The following is a 23,247-nucleotide window of genomic DNA, read 5'->3' on the forward strand; positions in this document are numbered from 1 at the left end:
ACACACCCTCCAACGAAAAAACAAGATCTCTGCAATTTAGTATCGCAGAGGCCTTTAAATGAGACTGACCAAATATGATGATACTCTGATAAAATCTCTAGAAGGAGTTATATTGAGGGTATTACAAAGTGTTGGAATTATTATGCATTATAGTCACATAATGTCATAACTGTCCGAACCGTAGAGTGACATACAAAAAAGCCAAACAAACTGTAAAAAATCTAATAAATCCTAACATCTCTGCCACAGGCATAACTGTATGAGTCCTGACTACAATATATTTAAATATTACAAAGAATATGACATCCAGTTTGTTATGCCCTGGAGCACTCTATCCCAAAACTGGTTGTCAGCCAATGTCATCCGGAATAACAAGGAAACTGGAGCAATTTTTTGTGAATTTTATTTTGACACGATGACAGCATGTTACACAATCAGGAAGACCCTGAAGGACCCCCAAACAATGGTGAAATGTAAGTATGTCTTTCATAAAATGTGATTAACATACCCTTTTCCTTACTAGCACACTATGTAGTAAAATCCCGTGTCATATGGGATAACGATAAAATAACATATATAATGTGGATATATGTAAATATGTTTATTTAGCATGGATTTACATATTTGGAAGTTGAAGGCAAAGGTTGCCCATTTCTATAGGTAGCCAAAAATACTGATTAAGATTTAAACTGAGTTTTGTCATACCGGATAACAATTTTGTCATATACTGTAGGATAACAGTTATTTTTGACTGGTGTTGTAGCATGATTCTCAGATAAAACGCTTAAAATACATTGCAGGGCTCTCAAGTTTTCCCAAAAGTTTGGAGTTTCAGGTAACTAAAGCTTCTGGTTGCAAAGCTGTTGGAGTTTTTGACTGAATCAATAATAATTTAGCACGAATTTGGCTTTATGCCCCAATATTAGCTCTCATTGTCTTTGATCAAAGGCAATGATTTCCTCCAGGAATCGTAAAATCAAAGTGCTTAAAAAATGGGTTATATCTACCGCATTCATCTAAACTTGCTCATCCAACCTCCACTCCGTTAAATCCATGTGATTCTTAGACTACGGGCACTTTTATGTACTTGGGTCATATTTTTAAAAATACATATAATTTTGGACAAATTCCTCTTTCTTTGTCAAACTTACAATAAGACCACCTTAAAAAATTTTATTATGATTTTTTTCATACTTTTTTAACTTCTAATAGGTGTCAAATTCACTGTTTTCTCATTGTCGCACACCCAGACTTTTTCATTCCAACAATGAAAATACAGTTTAAAAATATGACTTATCTGGTAACGTCTCGGTTACGTATGTAACCCTCGTTCCCTGAAGGAGGGAACGGAGACGTCACGTCGTGACCGACGAATTGGGAACTCGCTTAGAGGGCCCAATCTGCTTCGATAACTACTAAAACGCCAATGAACTTGACATTGAGGTATTTGCATAATGCTGGCGCCGCCCGGCCAGGTGCGTATATAAGCAGCAGGTGAAAATATGGAAATTAACTTCTTTTCGCTGAGAAAGCCGGGAGAATGTGACCTGCCGACAGCAGGGAGCAGCACCTGTGGCGATGGGACAATAAAACTTCAGGGAACGAGGGTTACATCCGTAACCGAGACGTTCCCTTTAGGTCGGTAACTACGACGTCACGTCGTGACCGACGAATTGGGAATCCCTACCAAAACGCCACTAGAAGCTGACTTCTTCCAGTGTCTGCAAAAAACCCTCCAAATCCCCCTAAGGAATGGAGAATAGGATAAGGCAGAAGGCCGGGGACTAGATGTTCCTTTAACCCCACAGAAGTGCAAGCGACTGGGAAGCGCCCTACCTGAGCGAGATAGGAACGCTGCGGAAGCCACCGCCCCTCTTAAGGGCTAATGGTGGGCGAAAGACAACCTTAGTTGATATAGGACAGCCGTGGCTGTGTAAGCAAAGCAGTGCTCTGCTAAGGGAAACGTGGGCTAGTAGGATTAACCCCACGGAAAAATACTCACAAAGGAACCCCGCTTAGGGGACGCAATGTGGAGCCCGAGCCTGACACGTAGGTTTGCAAGGATACAGCTAGTGAGAGGCTGACAGCCAATGCTCCGCAACATAGGCTGCCAAGGCAGCGGAGGAAGAACAATTCAAACCATTACGCATTTTTGTTCTGATGGCCTTCCATACTGACACTGCTATGGAGCATCAGTCGGAGGCTGCAAGCCGACTTGAGAGTCTGCTCTCCGTGCTCCCCCTGGTGAGGAAAGAACACGAGAGGATACAGGCTCGATATGAACACTGTAAAATCTAATGAACGTATTAGGTGTCGCCCAACCAGCAGCTCTGCAGATGTCTGTTAGCGAGGAACCACTCCGTGTGGAGTGTGCTCTCAAATTAAATGGGCAAGGAATACCCTGCAGATTATAAGCCAGGGCGATAGTATCAACTATCTAATGAGAGATCCTCTGCTTAGTGACAGCTTCCCCTTTCTGCTGACCACCATAACAGACAAAGAGCTGGTCTGAGGTCCTGAGGCTTTGCGTGCGATCCACGTAGAGTCGCAGTGCGCGTACGGGCACAACAAAGCCATGGTTGGGTCTGCCTCCTCCGGGGGCAGTGCTTGCAAGCTCACCGACGTCTGAAGGGAGTGGTGGGAACTTTGGGCACGTAGCCTGGTCTGGGTCTGAGTGTTACGCTCGAGACAGCAGGACCAAACTGAAGGCACGAAACGTCAACGGGAATGAATGTAGGTCCCCTACTCTCTTCACGGAGGCCAATGCTAGCAGGGAGAGAGTTTTCATTGATAAAAACTTAAAACTCACAGACTGGAAAGGCTCGAACGGAGGTCCCTGCAGGGCTTTCAGCACCATGTACAGGTCCCAGGGAGGAATAGAGGGAGGGCACAAAGGGTTCAGCCTTCGAGCGCCTCTTAAAAACCTAATAACTAAGTCGTGCTGGCCGACCGATCTGCCGTTGTTAAGCGAGTGATGAGCAGATATAGCGGCGATATCAACTTTAATGGTGGATGGCGACAGTCTACGCTCCAAACGGTGTTGAAGATATGAAAGCACGATATTAATGGGGCATTCTCGGGGGTCCTCCCGTTGTGAAGGCACCAGGTGACGAACAGGTTCCATTTAAGCGCGTAAGCCCGTCTTGTGGACGGTGCTCGTGCCGCGGTGATGGTGTTAGATACCTGGTTGCGATAAATCACCTAAACCTTGCGCGCGCTCAACGACCATACATGGAGATCCCACAGGTCGGGGCGCGGGTGCCATAATGTGCCCTACCCTTGAGAAAGAAGGTCCTTCCTCAGGGAAATCTGCCAGGGAGGGAATGTCGAGAGGAGCATTAATTCTGGAAACCAATTCCTGGTCGTCCAGTAAGGCGCGACCAGTAAAAGGCTCTCCTCGTCCTGCCTGACTTTGCACTGTCTGTGCGATTAAGCTCACTGGAGAGAATGCGTATTTGCGCATCCCCCGCGGCCAGCTGTGTGCCAACGCATCCACGCCGAGGCTGCCCTCAGTTAGTGAATAAAAAAGGCGACAGATCTATCTGCGCACGACCAAACTTCTTCCAAATTAGCTGAACCGTCTGGGGGTGGAGTCGCCATTTGCAAGGGTGCGCAGCTCGGGAAAGCGCGTCTGCCGCTGTATTGAGGGAACCCGGGATGTAAATGGCACGAAGGGACCTCAGATGCTTCTAACTCCAAAGGAGGAGATGACAAGTGAGATGCGACAGGTGACGAGAGCACAAAAATTGCCTTGACGGTTGATAACGCAACAGTCGCAATATTGTCGGTGCCGGCTAATACATCCTTCCTTCGCATCTCCGTAGCGGAACGTACGAGTCCCCGATATGCAGCCCGCCGCTCGTGGCAGTTGGGGGCTATGCACACCCTTGAGACTGCAAGCCCGTCATACGTGGCTGCTCACCCCATGCTGGGGGCATTGTATGTGTACAGAATGCCAAGAGACCCGACTCAGGGGCATATCTTGCCCTCAGAAATGCTGGGTCTGACCACAGGGTAAAATTGAAATGACACGCAGGTGTAATGGTTACACGGTTTATGCCGGTGCGCCACGCTCTCCTCGAGACTCGATCGTAAAGCCAACGTTGAAGTGGTCTCATATGGAGCAGCCCGAGCAGTGTCACAGCCGCAGCGGCTGCCATATGCTCCAGGAGCTTCTGAAATTGTTTCAGAGGGACCGCGTTCTTCCCTCGAACTGAACTTAGTTGACCTGACGACTTAAACAAGCGAGATGTTCTAAATCTCTGTGTTCGCGCACGTCTGCCAAGAACGAGCTATTATAAGTTGACGTAAATATAAGCAGAATGCGAACAACGCTCTCTCTCTGAGGTTTTAATGCCGTGACTAGCACTTTCATGGAGACACGGGAGAGAGAGACAGCTCGAATGTTGGTACTTAGTATTAATATGCCCAGCCCCCGAACGCAGAGCGAAAAAACGGTCTAAGACAAGGGGAGATGGACACATGAAGTACACGTCTTACAGGTCTAAGGCTGCAAACCAATCTGAACATTGAAATACGTGCCTCGGCGTTATCATCCTGAAGGATCTCATTTGTAGAGCCAGTGCGTAAATCAAATCGGTCGTAATCCACCGCATATTTTGGGTACTATGACATAAAGGCTGGAAAACCCTATCATCATCTCGGTAAGAGGGACCGGCTTGATACGTCCTTCGCAAGCAGGACATCGACTTTTGCACGCAGTACATGTGCATCGGACGCTTTCACTGTAGTGAAACGAATGCCCGAGAATTTGGGGGTGTGCCGGTAAATTGTATTTCGTAACCGATGCGGATTGTGCGTAAAACCCAACGAGACGGGCTGCGAACTGAAGCCAAGCACCCAGGGACCATACGAGGAGAATTAACGGCACTACTGAACTACCCGCGGTGGGCAGCCGAGCGGGGCAGGTGTGACTGCCGGTGCGTGTGCCTTGCGAGCACAAACATCTACAGAGAGTGTGTGTGTGACACTGACCTGAGCCCGCTGAGGGTGACGGTCATCTGGTCTCCTGAGCGGAGAGCGCAGACTCCGGTGAGGGTGATGGTCGTCTGGTCTCCTGCGCGGAGAGCGCAGACTCCAGAAAACACTCGCTGGCGATAGAGGAGAGGTAGGGTGAGCTGGTGTGTGCCCGCTCACGGCTCTCTCGATCCTCCGGAGACCTGGAGAGGGAAGAGGAATGCACTCTTATGTGTGGTTAAGTGGGTACAGGCTGGACAGCCGGTGGAACACATGTAAAACCAAGGATTTTCCACCCGACCCTCTACCGGGGGGAAGGAGCGGATCACCATCTCCTGAAGAGTGATCCTCTCCCACTCCGGGTCGCCCGTCTCGGGCCACTTAAACTCCCGATTTTGGTTGAAATCATTGTAGTCCTCAGTTTCCGGCACTTAAGTCAGCACTTAAGAATGTGTCTTACACTTTACCGAAAGTTGCTTTCAGCTTCTTTATAAATGTCTCCTATTCTCAAACTGGTCCTACTCCTTACTAAGAATTTTTTGACACTTAAGTCATAGCTTAAGACTATTCTTAAGAGCATTTCTGAGATGTTTAATACATATGGGCCCTGGGCCATATGTATAAAGCCTCTCAGAGTAAAATTTTAGTTTTAAGTGTGTCAAAATTCTAAGAATGACGTCATTTTACTCTTATTCTTACACTTAAGAATAAGTTTGATTTATAAAGCCTCCTAAGTGTTAAAACTAGGTCTCAGCTCCTAAATTATTTAAGAGAGCTGGAGAGGTCTCTTAACCTAGAGCAGTAATTCTCAAAGTGTGGTCGCCCCAGTGGTCCGCCAAAAGATGACCTAAACTAGGCAAGTGTTTATACAATCGTCACTTATTTAAATAGATTTTTAATGCACTTGCAAAACTGTGATATCAGTTCTTGCTATTCTGTTTTAATAACGTAAAAATGGATCGGTGGCTAAACCAAAGAGCAGTCAAAAGAAGGATCAAGCGTCAACTGAAAGCAGTAAAATCCACAGATCTATTAGTTTTGTAATGTACTAGTTTTTGTTTCATGTGTTAAATTCCTGTAATTTCAGTGATTTTGGACATTAAGGGGAACATTGTTTTTCAGCATTTTATTGTTACAATAGTTACAACCATAGACTTCATATACCCACCACCTCAGTTTTAAACTAATGGCTCTTTGGAATGACATTAAGTGGGACCTAGGCTGTTATAGTATGTTTAATTGCAGTTTTTTTCACATGTGCAGTTTGTTGTTCATATTAAGCTGTAACTCATTTCACATTTACTTGTTCAAATGAAATAAAATTTGTATAATAATTTCTGAACATAGCATTGCATTTCTCTTTAAAAAATAGTTTTTGACTTGAAACAGTTGCATATTAAACTTAAATTTAGCTTATCCTTCCTATTTTGTTGTTTTTTGGGGGCGTGTTAGAGTGGGATTCTGTTAGGTGGTCCTCAGAAAAAAACTGGAAGATAAAGTGGTCCCTGGGCTGAAAAAGTTTGAGAAACACTGACCTAGAGTAACAAGAGGGCAGCAGAGAGGCGGAGATCATGCACGTTACAACAAAGAATGTGTTAGAATTACTTTAATTCAAATGTATTTCTATAGCACTTTTGAAAAAAAAATATTGTTGCTTTGTTGCAGAGCAGAAAATGTACAATAAATACATGTTAGTAGAATATAGACAGTAGATAGGAATGAATATAACATGAAATATAAAGAGTATAGGGTTTTTATACAATGTATATTATATTACACAATATAATATACAGTATACAATGTATATAAGTGAAACTTTTTCAAGTGCTTGCACAGTACCAATTTTTATGGAATTATCAGGACAGCATACTTAAAGGTATATAAATTTGCATAATATACACTGTAAAAAAATTAAAGTGAAAGTAAGTTTTCAACTTAAATTTTCTGAGTTTAAGTGAAATAATTAAAGTTAAAATGTTTAAATATTAGGTGTTACTAATTGAAGTAAGTTTTTTTTAAGTATAGACGCTTTTGGTTTTACAGTTTATTATAGGTAAATAAAATACCATAAAATGTAAATAAAATCTACTATAGCATTATCAACCTCAAAAATTGCGAAGTATCTACAAGATTGCAGTGACATCATTACATGTAAAGTGATATTAATAGAGTATAAAACCCTGACCCAAAACATAATGTTAGCAATGTTAGCAGTGAGCAAGCCAAAGGTGAAAGTGACAAAGATGGCAAAAATTACAATTGTGTTTAAGTGGAGAAATTCAACTTGATCATCTTGTTCAGGCTTGATCATCAAAGTATTTTTTTATCTAAATGTTTGCAAACTTTAGTCTTTTCTTATAAACAGCTTGTGGCTTACCCATCAGTCTGTTAGCTGCCTTGACATGTCAAGATCACATATATCCCACCACATAGAGCCTTTTTTACCAGAGTACCAACACATCTCGACTGTGTCTGTTCCTCGAACAAATAAATACAGAGCACCATTTACCTCATCTCGTACAAATCTTATTAACATAAAATTAGAACACAATACATTAACAGATGAAACTCAAATGTTAAAATTCGGCCTTCTTAACATCAAAACTTAGATGCACTCTGTTTAACAGAGACCTGGCTTAAAGCAGACGATTACACCAGTTTAAACGAATCCACCCCACAAGACTATTATATAAACAAGTTCCTCGTCTAAAAGGGAGAGGGGGTGGTGTAGCTACAATATACAATAAAATATTCAAAGTAAACCATAAATTCAACCTTAAATTTAATTCATTTGAAATAATACTGTTAAATATGGAAATAAATAACTGATCGTAACAACAAACGGCTTTCGTTCATTTTAGCTACCATATATAGGCCTCCGGGCCACCAAACAGATTTCAGACTTCCTATCTGAGCTTACAGTCACTGTAGATAAAGCTCTTATCGTTGGTGATTTTAATATCCATGTGGATAATCCAAAAGATGCATTAGGACATGCGTTTATGGATGTTCTACATTCTCTCGGCATTAAACAAAACGTGTCAGGGCCCACGCATACTCGTAATCACACACTAGACTTAATTCTGTCACTCGGACTCAATATTAATGACATAGAAATATCACCCCAGAGTGATGCCGTTTCAGACCATTGCCTTGTGTCATACACAATACCTCTAGATAGGACCGCTCAGTCTACAACATGCTACAGATTAGCGAGAACAATAATTTCCACCACTAAAGATAGCTTTATTAGCACTCTTCCAGACCTGTCTCAAATGAAACATGTAGCAGATAACCGTGAAGATCTGGATATTATAATAGAAAACCTGAACAACGTCTGCTCTAGCACGTTGGATGCCGTTGCTCCCATTCAAAATAAGAGAATCACAGAAAAACCGCCAGCTCCATGGTATGACCATCATACTGCAGAGATCTTAATAACTTTAGAGCAATCTCAAATCTACCTTTTCTTTCTAAAATATTAGAAAAAGTAGTGGCAAGCCAGCTAAGCACATTTGTAGAAAAAAATAATACATATGAAAAGTTGATTCAGGCCCCAACATAGCACAGAGACAGCGCTGCTTAGAGTTACAAATAACCTCTTATTAAAGGGAAACTTCACCCATTTGCATTAAGCTTTGTACTGTTAGAACCCCAGTCATGTTTTTGAATGGTCGTGCATCATTCCCTCAGTTTCCCCTGAGAGGGGAGAAATACTCATTTCAGTGAGGCACTTCCTTCTTTCAATTATGTAAAAATCGTCATTTTGCGTCATTGAAAGAAGGAAATCCTGTATCTCTGTTGAGTGTGAAAGACTACAGACACTCATTCCTCATTTTTCCAAGGTGGGGGCTATGGGTGGGACCCACTGACGCTACAGGCCTATTACATATCAGTGGGTGGGACTTACGAAAATATACGAACACAGATGGAAAAAACCGATCAGCCGCCATCTTTATGCTAAGCTAAGCTAAACAAACGTTGTGGAGCGAGTCAGACTTCATGTTACAATAACAGCGGAAGTTAATTAATATGATATAGAAGAGGGTGATTTCGCAAGCGTGATGCTCTAATCCGCTGTACATTGCACCTTTATGAGCCACAATACAGCAAAGAGCTCAGGCAGATGGAGGAAGAAGCTCGAGGAGAAGCCGGAGCCTGGGCTTCGGCTGGGTAGAGGAGCTCGTGGAAGACGCAGCAACCATCGGCCTCTGCTGCGTAGAGAAGCTTGGACAGACTACTGCCTGTTCTCTCACTGTGTGCCCTCTTTATAACATTTCTGCATCAGATAAGGATATGGATGTTCGTTTGGTAAAGGTTTCCAGGCGAGCAACTTTGGGCGCGTTTGGACATGTTTATTTCACAGACGCGTTTCGGCTTACGAGCAAACGCGCTGCGGAGTATGAGCTTGGACAGACTCGCGCTGTGTGCTTTCGGTTTAAGATTTCTGGATCAGATAAGGATATAAACGTTTGTTTTGTTAATGTTTCTGGGCGCGTGCTTATTTAAAAGACGTGTTTCGGCTTACGAGCACAAGCTCCAAGAGCTGAGGCAGCGCGTCTGTGGAGATATTGTGCAGGGGACGCGTTTGTGTGGAGGATGCAGGGATAAACGGACATCTAATTAAAGTGAGTGTTTCTATTTTCTTTGTTATACTAACATGGCATTTATGTACATAATAGCATATCTGAGCGGTATTTTATATGTCTATGTGAAAGCAATGAGGCTGATATTACACAGATGTAATTACAGTAAACAAGAGACAAAAAGAAAATTGGTAAAACTAAATAAACATTTAATATGCATACCCTTTTTTAAGTTGGAAAGACATTTGCACTGCGGATCTGACACCTCACGTTACTGTTTGAATAAGACTTTGCTACACACCAGACCAGAGTGTTATTGTGTGTAACACAATGTAACATCACGTTTAAAAGTATGTCATGATTGGTGTCTGTCAGACACAGTGGTGGTGGCTATTTTCTTTGTTTTACTAACGTGGCATGTATGTACACAATATCATATCTGAGCCGTGTTCCGATTAATGGGAGTGGCTTGCAGAGCTGTGCATTGTGGCGCATAGTGGGAGTTGTAGTTTTTCATACAAATGTGCTCTAAAGTCACATTCTGTCCTTTCTCTGTCAAATAGGCACAAAATTCTACATTTATGCTACATTTTAACTACTAATATGACCCACTTTCCACTAAGATTAATATTCCTATTGGTGAAATGGCCCTTTAACATCCGATCGTGGTGAAATCTCAATCCTTATATTACTAGACCTTAGTGCAGCCTTTGACACAATAGATCACAGAATCTTACTCAATAGACTAGAAAACTATATTGGCATCAGTGGTCAGGCGTTAGCCTGGTTTAGATCGTATCTAACCAATCGATATTACTTTGTTTATGTAAATGAGGAAGAGTCATATCACTCCCCCGTTAAATACGGGGTACCTCAGGGATCAGTTCTAGGCCCTATCCTATTCTCGTTATATATGTTACCTCTAGGAGACATTATCAGGAAACATAACATACGTTTTCGCTGCTGTGCGGATGATGCCCAGCTTTGCGTCTCGTCGCATCCTAGCGAAACCCACCAGTTTTCTAAGCTAACAGACTGCATTAGTGATATGAGGGACTGGATGGTACATAACTTTCTTATGCTAAACTCCAATAAGACAGAGATACTTATTATTGAACCGAATCGCTACAAACATAATATGTCAGATTACAAGTTGCCCATAGATGGCTGCACGGTGGTGCCATCTTCCACGGTTAAGTTTAGGCGTGATGTTCGACAGCAATCTATCTTTTGATAGTCATATCTCCAACGTCTGCCGCACAGCATTCAGCATTCTTCCATCTTAGAAATATCTCAAAAATACACCATATGCTGTCTGCATCAGATGCAGAAAAACTTATCCATGCTTTTATGACCTCTAGAATAGACTATTGTAACTCGTAACTCGGGGGATGCCATGCAAATCAGGTAAACAAGCTACAGCTGGTTCAAAATGCCGCCGCAAGAGTGCTTACTCGATCTAAAAAGTATGACCACATCAGTCCAATTCTGGCATCTTTACACTGGCTACCAGTTAAATATCGCATACAAGTTAAAATATTACTAATCACCTACAAAGCCTTAAATGGTGTAGCGCCCTCGTATATTAAAGAACTACTATCGGAATACAATCCATCACGTAAACTGCGCTCACAAAATTCTGGTCACTTAATTATCCCTAGAATAGCAAAAGTGCCTAAAGGTGGTAGATCCTTTTCCTACTTAGCCCCTAAGCTCTGGAATGATTTACCAAATACTGTTCGAGTATCAGACACAGTCGATCAATTTAAATCTAAACTTAAGACATTCTTCTTTAACAAAGCATTCACATAAAATGTCCAGTAAATGTACTTTTCCTGCAGTAGTTATTTTGTCTAGAGCAAAGCACTCACATACCTCATATGGGTAATATGCTATTCCCGCAATAGTTAGCTTGTCTGGAACCGAGCTGACTTAAACCACTATGATGTATGACACTTGCATTACATGCGAACGGCCCCTACGCTAATAGAACTCTGTTTTTGTCTCCTCTAGTCCTCGACCCCGAGGACATTGAGACAAACAGACCCAGTTCCTGTTGCTGTGAAGGTCATCGCACCACTGATCTACTGGCTGTCCTTCAACGTGATGACCAGCCGATGCCCGACCAATATATATATATATATATATATATATATATATATATATATATATATATATATATATATATATATATATATATATATATATATTAATTCCTCCCAAGGGTTTTTGTCCGTCTAGGAGTTTTTCCATTGGGTTTTTTCCTAGGGGTTTTTTTTTTCGTCCCAGGGAGAGTCAGCCAACTTTGGCTTAACTTAGCACTTTACTGTATACGTTACATTATTAATATGCTCGCTTGTACGGTTTAACCTTAGCCAATATGCTCGCTTGTACGGTTTAACCTTAGCCGCTATCTCTACTTCTTATATTATCTATTGATTTTCTGTGTTCTCCTCTACATCTTCTCATGTAAAGCTGCTTTGCAACAATTAACAATTGCGCTATATAAATAAAATTGAATTGAATTGAATTAATTAACATGTTAATATGTTAATCAAAATGGTGCAAAATCTTGTAAAATAAATGTATGTACTTATTTGTAATATTGTTAAACATTTCTTGAAGCAAATTTAAATTAATATATTTATATACTAATATAATTGTAATGTCTTCATGAATGTATGGTGTCACATGCTGCTGTGACTGTATAACATTGCTGGCTTTCTATTGGCTGATTCAGAGGTTAAGGGTGGCCATTTTAGGTTGAAATCATTGTAGTTCTCAGTTTGCGGCACTTAAGTCAGCACTTATGAATGAGTCTTACACTTTACTGAAAGTTGCTTTCAGCTTCTTTATAAACATCTCCTACTCCCAGACTGTTGATGAAAAAGTTTGCAAAAGTCATCAGCTGACAATTAGGAAGTGGGTAGAGCGGGAGATATCTATACTGTTACTCTATGTTCACATTAATTCATTGTCATTTCCATAACACCTTGTCATTTCCACCACCACCCTGTCATTTCCATTACCACACACATTTTTTTTTATATTTCAAAAGTTCTCATCACAAATTAAAACTTTACCCACAATTTATGAGATCATGCTCTACTTAAAGGTAGGGTAACAGATTTGATCCTGAAACATTTTTTGTTATGCTGGTTAAAAGTCTCCTCACATCCTGATAGCAATCACTGTGTTAAGTTGTTTAAATGTACTTGTAGAAATGTATGTCATCTGTGAAAGGCGTAGGACCAAAAAATGTTCAACAAATCATAGATTTCGGTCCGAACGGACGTTTCCATTTATGTCCCTTATACGTAAGCGTAATTTGAATGCCCTCCGCGCAGCAAGTCCACGCAGACACCATACGTCATCGGCGCGTTCACGTGCGCTCACCTCCTGTCTGTAAACAGTGGGAACAGCAAACTTTTCTGCTGAATTGACAACCTACACAGGAGGCACACAACGAAAGACATCTTTTATAACAACAACAGCAAAAACTGCCTGGATCAGAAAGAGCAAAAACCCAAATTAACATCGGTAACTTTACTGCTTTACCACGAGATGAAACAGCTGCAGGAGGCAAAGGGTCTGAAAGGGTCATTGCACTGTTTATTTTGGTAAGGTAGGTACGCGATATGTTTGTATTGAGATGGATTCAGATATTCTACTATGATGAAAAATTGTGTTGCTTATGAAATTTGTGTTCGTTTACGGATTAGCGTAACAATATAGTTACTACGTCTACACAACCGAACGTGTGCTTAAACTAAATCTGATGTAAACCAGTTGTTTGGTTATTTTGGAAGTGTTATTCGACTTTGTACTGCAAAGTTTTCTCACTGCTGAATGAGAAATGAGATGTGACCGTCTGATCTGTGCGTGTTCACGTGTTTTGAAAGAGGCGTGACTTTGGATGGCGATTTGAATGGAGGGGGGGATCGTGATTTCATTGCTAGTCGGCTACCGTTAGCATTTTTCAAAGTGTGGTACCCTACCTTTAAGGTAAGCAAGCGTTTGTAATATTGTAATATTTATTTATTACAGATTTTTTATATAAGCCTAGCTTTGTTTACGTATGTTAACAATACTTAAACACATCAACAAGTAAAACAAAAAAGTTTTGAGTAGACTATAAAAAAGTAGCCCTCCAGATTGTTTTATCCATTGTGGTAGCCCTTGCTCACAAAAAGGTTGGAGACCCCTGCAGTAGTGTCTATAGTGTTTTCCTCAGTACTGGAACATGAAACAAAACTGCAGCAGATAAAAGTTCATAATAAGATAAGTAACAATCAGTGGGTCATTACAAAAGAAAATGCCATGTTAATGCCCTTTCTTCGGGGTTCATTTTTTTTTTTTTGCTCAAAATGACTACTGCTCTTAATGTGCTCTTAATGCCAGTAAAACTGACTATTATCATCCTAAATTTAGTTGGACTTGATAGCAGAGATGGACAAAACTTAGTTACATTAGTTACATTTCCAAGCATCTTGTATTGGGAAAATTTTTACTTCACTACATTCTAAAGCATAATCGTACTGTGTATTCTTTTATATTGCACATTAAAACTTATTTAATACCTATTTACATTTAAATTGTGTAGCCGGATGACGTCAAAGTATCGCGAGAGCCAGACGAAATATGATTTCTTGAGTCATGTTCGCGGCCCACTGAGCATGCGACGTCTGTGGACGTCCAAAACAGGTTGATATCACACCCGTCCGTCCAGGCCATGATCTGAACGTCCATTGACAGCCAGAATAAGTCGATTAATGACACTGAGAAATGTTGTCCAAACTGGCCACAATCTAAACGTCCACTGACAGCCAGAATAAGTCGAGAAAAGACGTCCAGATTGGCTATAAGCTGTACGTCCATTGACATCCATAATTAGTTGATAAATGACGTGAATAAAGATGTCCAATTTGGCCACAATCTAAACGTCCACTGACAGCCAGAAGTCAAAAAAAGACGTCCAGATTGGCTATAATCTGTATGTCCATTGACATCCATAATTAGTAGATAAATGACGTGAATAAAGATGTCCAATCTGGCCACAATGTAAACATCCACAGACAGCCAGAATAAGTCGAGAACAGACGTCCATACTGACTATAATCTGTACGTCCATTGACATCCATAATTAATCGATAAATGACGTGAATAAAGATGTCCAATCTGGCCACAATCTAAACGTCCACTGACAGCTAGAATAAGTCGAGAAAAGACATCCAGATTGGCTATAATCTGTACGTCCATTGACATCCATAATTAGTTGATAAATGACGTGAATAAAGATGTAAAATCTGGCCACAATCTAAACGTCCACTGACAACCAGAATAAGTCGAGAACAGACGTCCATACTGACTATAATCTGTACGTCCATTGACATCCATAATTAGTTGATAAATGACGTGAATAAAAATGTCCAATTTGGCCACAATCTAAACGTCCACTGACAGCTAGAATAAGTCGAGAAAAGACGTCCAGATTGGCTATAATCTGTACGTCCATTGACATCCATAATTAGTTGATAAATGACGTGAATAAAGATGTAAAATCTGGCCACAATCTAAACGTCCACTGACAACCAGAATAAGTCGAGAACAGACGTCCATACTGACTATAATCTGTACGTCCATTGACATCCATAATTAGTTGATAAATGATGTGAATAAAAATGTCCAATTTGGCCACAATCTATTGACAGCCAGAATAAGTCGATATTGGCTATAATCTGTATGTCCGTTGACATCCAGATTTAATCAATATATGACATTTGTTAACGATGGCTATTCAACCAGAAATGACAGTAAAAAAAAGTTTCTGCGTCAAATCGACGACGTACTCCCGCAGACCTCTCAGCGTAGCTGCGATTGCCCCCTTCGAGCTATGCTGTAGCTCGACGTGCGCAGCTCTAAAAATGTGTTGCTTTGCATTGTGCAAGGACTTGTTCACCTGTATGTGTTAAGCAGCCTATGTGAGGAGTAGCAAGCACTGACTTACCCAGTCAACACGTGACGCGAGATCACACAAGATCACAGTGAATTCACACCATTCTCATACTGTGATAATCACAGTGTGAGCTATTTGTGAGCTCATTGTGATTTTAAAATGTTGAGTTCATGGTATTGAGTGCACAATGAGTGTGCCATGACTTCGCATAGTGACCATGATATGAGCGCATAGTGAGTGTACCATAACCTCACATCGTGACCATATTTAAGTGCATAGTGAATGTGTGAATGTGCTGTGACCTCACATTGTGACAAAACCTCATGATGTGAGGTCAAGCCACACCTACTGTGTGCTCATATCATGGTCGCGGTGTGAGGTCGTGCTGCGCTCACGGTGAGCTCATACTGTGGTCATGATGTGAAGTCATTCTACACACAGTGAGCTCATACTATGGTCATAATTTTAGGGTAACGGCACACTCATTCTGTTATAGCAGGACAGCACACATGTATGGAAAATGTTGGCCCAAGAGTAGAATGACACCCTTCTTACCTATAATTTCTAATAAATATTATAGGAATGATCAAATTTAGGACACTTTCTACACAGCATTTCATACAGCCATATACATGGTGTGTAAAGTATATACCATATAAAATGTCAACAACAACGTTATGGCATCAAGAAGCCTAAATAAAGGTTTAAGAAAGCTCACACAGGTAAAAGTGACCAGGATTCACAGATTTGTTTTGTCCAAGCATTGTGGTCAGGTTAGAGAGTCAGACTTGTGTGTGTAACCCAGAGGTTGGTGGTTCGATTCCCACAGCTGGCAGGAAGTGATTGATTGTTGGGGTGTTGCAGTGATAGTTGGTGTGTGTGTGTGCGTGTGTGTGTGCATGCTCATGACTTGCAATGGATGGCTTCACTACTCATTGGAGGGGTTAAATGCAGAGACAATCATGTTTCTTTCACTTTTTTATTGTTCGTATATCATTGGCAATTAAATGCTGACGTCTCTACGACATGTTTCCAAATAGCAAACGCTAGAATATTAGTTCTCTGAGCAACATATGGTACTTTTCATACCATGTGCTTTATGGGTATGAGCTCATAGTGAGTGTGCAGTGACCTCATATCCCATACGGAAATGTAATATATGTGAATATAAAGTAGAAACATATATGTACATATATGTACAACCATATATGACACCTATTCGAAAACACAAATATATGTCTATGTGTGCAAAAAACATACATAGACATATATGTCATCTATATAATTATTTATATATGTGACATACATGACTTCACATATATGTCTAATATATGTTGCATACATATACTTATCATATATCATAAAATAATTAAATTTGAACCGTGGTTTTTATCTACTTTTTGCATGTTTCAGACCACAGGTAGGACGTACAACCCATTAACACAACTTAACACAGAAACACAAATTATTATTTGTAATGTACCTGATGAGTCCAGTTGGGCCTCGAAACGGGGTCCTCACGTTGAAAGTCACCTCCACTATCCACTGATCCACCCAGCCGTTGGATGGGAAGGGCTAACAACTTAAGCTATTTGTGTGTTACTGAAGTAGGCGCTGTTTAGCTTGTATTTTACAGTGTTCGTTTTATTATTCCTCCTGTTTTTATTTTATGCAGGGGTACACAGTGCAAATTTAACCCTTGTGCATTGTTCAAATTAAATACATCCACTAAATTAAACTTCTGTAAAAATGTATCAGATTATTTTTTCACTTTTTTTGCATAAATTTGTTAGTCAGTACTGATCAAAACTACCAAATTTTTACAAAAATTCCATGATTTTAACTCTTTAATTGCCAAGTTCATAAGTGGATTTGGGGAAAATCTAAATGACAAATTTTCAATACAAAAAGTGATTGTAGACTGGATTTTTTTTAACCTTTTCTTGGGCATGTCAAATATAAAGTAAAAACATTGGCTTTTGATTATTGTTTTCTTCCTCATTTATTGTTAGTGGCTGTTTTTGCCCCATTGACTTCCATTATAACCACATTTTTTGATTGCAGAGCAATGAAACCTTGTTATCATGCATTTTTGAATGTTGGTGGTTTTTCCTTTTGCAAAGAGGTCAAATTTGTCATTTTTACTGTTGATCACCATGTGGCACCATTAACCCTTTAGTAGACCTGTGCTGTGCAGAGCTTAATTTCTAGCTTGTACATTGAGTAATATGGGGGCGGTTTCCCGGACAGGGATTATCTTAATCCAGGACTAGGCCTTAGTTTAATGAGGAAATATAACTAGTTTTAACAAACATGCCTTACTAAAAACATTACCTGTATGCATTTTTAGGCAAAACAAAGGGCCCTTATGTATTTTAAGATATGTCAGTGCAAGTTGGTTTCAGTTTGGGCAGCTCTTAAAAATGTTTTAGTCTAGGACTAGTCTAATCCCTGTCCGGTGTGTATTTGTGTGCATACGTGCGTGCGAGTGTGTTTTAAAATCATCCTGATCCAGTAATAGGCTACTTTATGACTTTATGATCTGGTAAATTGACACGATCACATTAATTTTTGCAGTGTTTATCACATATTGAGACAGAAAAGAGACTGCTTTCATCTCTAATGAAAATAACCATATAATAACCATGTTTTCTGCAGGTTGATTTAGCCTAAATATTATAACTAAAGCTATACAATAGTAGGCCAATGTAGTATAGTATGGTTAAAAATAATTTTGAAAAGTGTAGCATACTATAGTATAAAGCATATAGTGGGGATTGTCAGTGGAATGTACATACTCAGAAAAAAAGTACAAATGCCACTGAGGTGGTTTTTAAAAAAGTAACTTACACCCTATTTGTGCGTGGTATTAGTATAATTAAATGTACATATTAGTACTATACCACATGAACCAACATGTATTCATATCTGTACCTAGTGACAGCTTTTCTTCTGAGACTGCAGTTTACTAAAATAACTAGTATTTTTTTCACATGGTTTATTATATTTTGATTATAGTGAGATAATGATACATTTGTGGTTAATATGGTTTAACTACAAAACCCCGGGTATTCATAATCTGACATTTCACACTGTGCATTCCTAAACCCTACCCTTACAATCACTAATCATGGTTTTACTACAGTTAAAACCAAAAACCATGGTTCCTGTATTAAAACCATGGTTCTCTCTAAACCCCACTTTTAACCTAGGTTAAGGAGCATTTCACACTTGTAATTTAGAAGCAGCGTTATCCCTGAAATTAACCCAGGGTTATGAAACACTCCTCGGGAGCACGGTTAGCCCTGTTTTTGTGGGATTAACCCCGCATTGCGGTGCCAAATGCATGCAGTTTGAAACTAGACAGGGTTATAATGTTATGACCCTAATAATTTTTAAACAATATATATACAGACCTATATAGGCTATGTTGTTTTAGAAATCTAGACATAAAACATATTGATATCATATGGTTGGAGCATAGAGTATCATGTAAAAATCCATCTTATATGGTTGTAAAATACAAACCCATATAAGAATTCATACATACACATATTTTAAATATATGTATTTAAATACATTTTAATATGAGTATTCCATATAGGTTTAAAACATATATCTTCATATATCAAGAGTATCTATATATGTGATATTATTATATGTATTTATATACATTTTAATATGAGTATTTCATATATGTTTTAAACCTATATATTCATATCCAGAGGATCTATATATGTGATATTAATATATTGCATATATATGTAACATATATGCCAAGATCGGTTTTGATATAGGGACATATATGTCATATATTACATTTCCGTATGGGTGGTGACCTTAATATATGAGCACACCGTGAGTGCACTTTGTGGTTACAGTTTTAGCTCACTGTGATGCACACATTGTTACAACATTTTTAGAATCTTGTAAGCTCATGATGCATGAGGGATCAAACTGTTGTGTAATATCTGGGTAATGTCTTGAAACATAGCAGTTCGCCAGCAAGCAGTACTTTAAGCAGTTTTTAAAGTTTTCTTGCTAACGGCTGGCAGACACTTTGCAAAAAATCTCATCCCCCCACTCCAAAAGGGTCACAACGCCGTAATAGCTATGCCGTAGCTGCTTGGTGTTGATAGTGTGTCCTTGTATGCATCTTGGCTATAACGTTTTTTGTATCCCTGTCAGTATCACGATTTTGCACTGCATTCAACCTTCTCTAATTTTATTATTTTGATCACCTTGGTCTTGTAAACACTTTAGGCAGTTCAGTCAGCTGGGGAAAGCAGGATCTATAGAGAAAAAATGACTATCCTAAGTTTTATATTAAATTTATATATTAAATATATATATATTAAATACATATTTTTTTATTCTAGTAAAAAGAGATTAATTTATTGTCTTTTATTCGTCATTGTCTTTGTCAAATGTCAGCATTTTTAATTTTAGATAAATTTGTCAATTATTTTATAGCCTACATATTGTTTTGTTGTTATTTGTTTTTTATTACCTTGTTAATTAATGTATGCTGCTTAGTCATATGTTATTAAAAAAGTTAAGCATGTTTTTGGATAAGTTTATTATTATTATTATATTTTTCGTGGAAAAGGCGGTTATTGGTTACTCCTTCCGGTTTCAGACCGTCATATCCCTCCCCTGTGAAAAATAGTTCTACCTTAATGTTGATAAAAAAATCGGGACGAGACATTGTTTTGAATACATTTTAAAACTTTTATAACATGAGATTATAAAAGATTTGTTTTATTGAACATGCTCGGAACACAAGTTTCTCCAGTTCTGTGGCGGACGGATATGTGACTGCACCGCAGTCCGCATGCTTCGCAGTCCGCACCTGAATGCTGTTTCGCGCAGTTTCACCTCGTGTTGCAACTTGCAATCCCCATCAAGAAGTTTGTAAGTATGTTGTTATATTGGTAATACTAATATTAAGTGATTTTCCTCCAAATGTAACGTTACGTGTCTGCTAGCCAGATGTTAACGTTAGCTAGTTAACTAACGTAAGCTGCTTGCAAAGCGACCAGATTGGTTCAAAGACAGAAAATTGAGGAATGGGTGGAAGATCAGGGGCACGTTCAATCTCACACCGGTGCGCAACCTTTTGCTACGGTTTCCGGGTTGAACGACATGTTTCCTGGAAACGGTGTGCAATGGCGAGCAACAGGTTTTAGAAGCGTTTTCTCTTGTTTGGTGGGTGTGTCAGAAATGCCGGCCCAATCAGCGGCAAGATGTATAAAACCACGCGGTAGTAAAGAGACAGCTCGCTCAATGGGTTCAAGTTGGAATGTTGTCTTTCATTCTGGACGGCAAGGTCAGTGACTGTAACATCGAGGGTATTTTACAGTATTAAACACACATTTATAACGATTTCATCAGACTTTAGAAACATTTAAAAAAGAACACAAAGAATGGCCTCTCAGCTACCGTAGTTGCAACTCTTGCGTCATCACAACAGGATGTTCAATGCATCACCGTTTCTGTTTAATAAACGTTGTGCAACGTTTCATCGGGGCTGAACGCAGCCCTGGTTATGTTCTCACATGAAATTAAATATGTGCCCCATGCTGATTAATCACTCCTTTCTCTCTTTTGTCTTTCTGTGGCCAGGATCATTTATCAGAGCAGTTATATTACCAAAAGAAGTGAGTATTTGTCCTCTACCTGTCTAAATTGTCTAAATGTTATTTCAACACAATTGGTCTCCGAAGTACTATATATATGTGTGTGTGTGTGTGTGTGTGTGTGTGTGTGTGTGTGCGTGTGTGTGTATTTATAATATAATATATGTATATATTTGGGGTGAAGCATAAACCTTGGTCAGATAAGTTAATCCCCTGATAGAACATATTGGGACGGTTTCCCAGACAAGGATTAGTCCTAGAATAAAACATTTTTAAAAGCTGTTCAAACTGAAAACAACATAAACTGACATATCTTAAAATACACCAATGTCCTTTGTTTTGCCTCAAAATGCACACAGGTAATGTTTTTAGTAAAGCATGTTTGTTAAAACTAGTTATATTTCCTAATTAAACTAAGGCCTAGTGCTAGATTAAGCTAATCCCTGACCGGGAAACCGCCACAATAAGTATCAAAGTGTGTCTATCATGCAAAACAGGCAAGACGAATAACCCTCACTTAACCATCCATGTCATGGTCTCATTTATGTTTGTATTGAATGTAGCCTATTGCACAGTTACTGCTGTTAATTTTAGATGGTTACAGTTATTGTTTTCAATAGCCAAACCAAGTTTAGCCTGTTAAATACCAAATAAACATATTGTTTATGTATACTTTCATTCTTTCTTGTTTGATGCTTGATAAGAAAAAAAAATCGGAATCTGCCAATTTGCTTGTAAAAAAATATCTGTATAAAAATTGGCCATGAAAAATCAAGATCGTGTATCCCTACTAGTTAAATTGCCAGTGCAAACCATTTTAACTTACTACTTTATATTTTTTATATATTACACTTTCAACTAAAAAAATTAAAACAGTAAAGTGAAATGACTTGTAAAGCTAATATGATATACTTAGGTGCATAACTAAAATGTCATGTACTTTTATATAGGATCCTGTAGATGATGATGTGCATTCATTTGTAGAACGTTACATTTATGTCGCGAGAGGATTTTGAGACCCTGTTTTTTTTTGTCATATCCACTTGCATTTATGTGAGTGGAATTATTATTTTTTTGCAGTCATTTTCCTTACATGACTAATATCAGTCTTTGTGGCTGTGCTCTTACATCTGAAAAGTTGCCTTTACATTTCTTATGAATCCACTCATCAGAGCCGCTGGTCTAGGGGGTAGTGCTGTGCTCGGCGATCTGAGTTCGAATATTGCCTTGTCGTAGGCAGTATTATGCCTAATTTAATTTTTAGCTAAGGTGCTGCCATCTTTTTGTTCATAGGATTGCATGCATAAAAAATTAATTTAGTAACGTACAGTCCTCCATTTATTTACTTCTGATATTTTAACCATGATGAAAAATTTAATTTACACATTTACTAGAGGAACAATTTCCAACAACAACTCTTTTCTTTAAGATATACACTTGAAAATGACTGACTGATGATTTTCCATCTGCTTTGCTTAGGTACATCTAGGTCTGTGGGCCGTGACAGGTCAACTAGTGGTGAGTTTAACTTTTAATTTTTAGATTATCAAATCAGCATGCAGTTAAGCAACACTATTGATAATGACTGAGGATGATTTTGCATTTGCGTTGCTTAGGTACATCTAGGTCTGTGGGCTGTGAGAGGTCAACTAGTCGTGAGTCAACACAGTCTCACGGGAAGTCGTGTTATAGTAACGAAAAATTTTGATTAATTTATTCCTGTTTGATGACACGAATTTCCGCTGTTTTTCGTGTCTCTGGAGACGAATGTCTTTTTCGTCCTTCCCAGCACGAATTTCTATCAATGGCTGTTCGTGTCTGTGGCACGACTTTCTTTATCGCGTCATTTTATATTTTGTTTTCTCATCGTTGTTTCCTATTTTTAAATCATTGTCGCTTGGGGTTAGGGTTAGATCCGGGGTTTGCGTTAGGATGTTATTTTTTGCAGTGGTTTCTACATGTTTTTCGTCCACTTTTAAAACTATTCTCGCCTGGAGTTGTGGTTAGAGCTGGGGTTTGGGTTAGGAAGTCGCAGAAAGATTCTAACCCAAACCCCAAGCGACAATGGTCAAAAAATAGAAAACAAAGA

The 23,247-nt window shown here is 39.4% G+C and overlaps 1 protein-coding gene across 6 annotated transcripts in view; it reads right to left on the minus strand.

The window, feature by feature from the left end:
- LOC129425527 (NXPE family member 3-like) overlaps positions 1-23,247 on the minus strand; it is a 133,826-nt gene that overhangs the window by 65,999 nt on the left and 44,580 nt on the right. For 4 of the 6 annotated variants that reach the window (XM_073863975.1, XM_073863974.1, XM_073863978.1 and 1 more), the window contains one exon: positions 4,996-5,180. The exons of the other annotated variants lie outside the window; for them this stretch is intronic. The gene's annotated coding sequence lies outside the window, so the exon portion shown is untranslated. The remainder of the gene's footprint in view (positions 1-4,995; positions 5,181-23,247) is intronic. 6 annotated transcript variants of the gene reach the window in all.

Source organism: Misgurnus anguillicaudatus, chromosome 25 (assembly GCF_027580225.2).
Source record: "Misgurnus anguillicaudatus chromosome 25, ASM2758022v2, whole genome shotgun sequence".
Taxonomy (NCBI): domain Eukaryota; kingdom Metazoa; phylum Chordata; class Actinopteri; order Cypriniformes; family Cobitidae; genus Misgurnus; species Misgurnus anguillicaudatus.